The sequence below is a fragment of the Malurus melanocephalus genome, unplaced genomic scaffold, assembly GCF_030028575.1.
Source record: "Malurus melanocephalus ecotype Western Australia unplaced genomic scaffold, MMel_1.1 scaffold_3, whole genome shotgun sequence".
NCBI classification, from domain to species: Eukaryota; Metazoa; Chordata; class Aves; order Passeriformes; family Maluridae; genus Malurus; species Malurus melanocephalus.
The window spans coordinates 7,245,704-7,246,057 of record NW_026623235.1 but is presented as its reverse complement, the minus strand read 5'-3'; positions in this window follow the sequence as shown (position 1 = coordinate 7,246,057).

Genomic DNA, 354 nt, shown 5'->3' with positions numbered 1-354 from the left:
CCCCCGCACCCCCGCACCTCGTCGCGCCCTGGCTGCACCCGCCCCGAGAAAAATAAAACAGAGCAAAAACCCCACTCGTTTTGTTTTATCGGATCTGATGAATAGCGTTTCTCCAAGCGGAGTGTATGCAAACATCGCRGTCCTCGCAGAGCAAACGGCCACAAGAAAACTCGGACCATCTTCTGTCCCGTGTCGTGTTGATAAAGTTTTATGCAGAGAGGGTGATAAAGCAAGAGCCGTGCATAGGCATGGTGTAGATGCTTCACCTACTGACATTTCCAGAATGGGATATACACACCCTTGCTCAGAAATGGCTTAAAATACATTGTGCTATTTTTAAATAATATCCTCCTC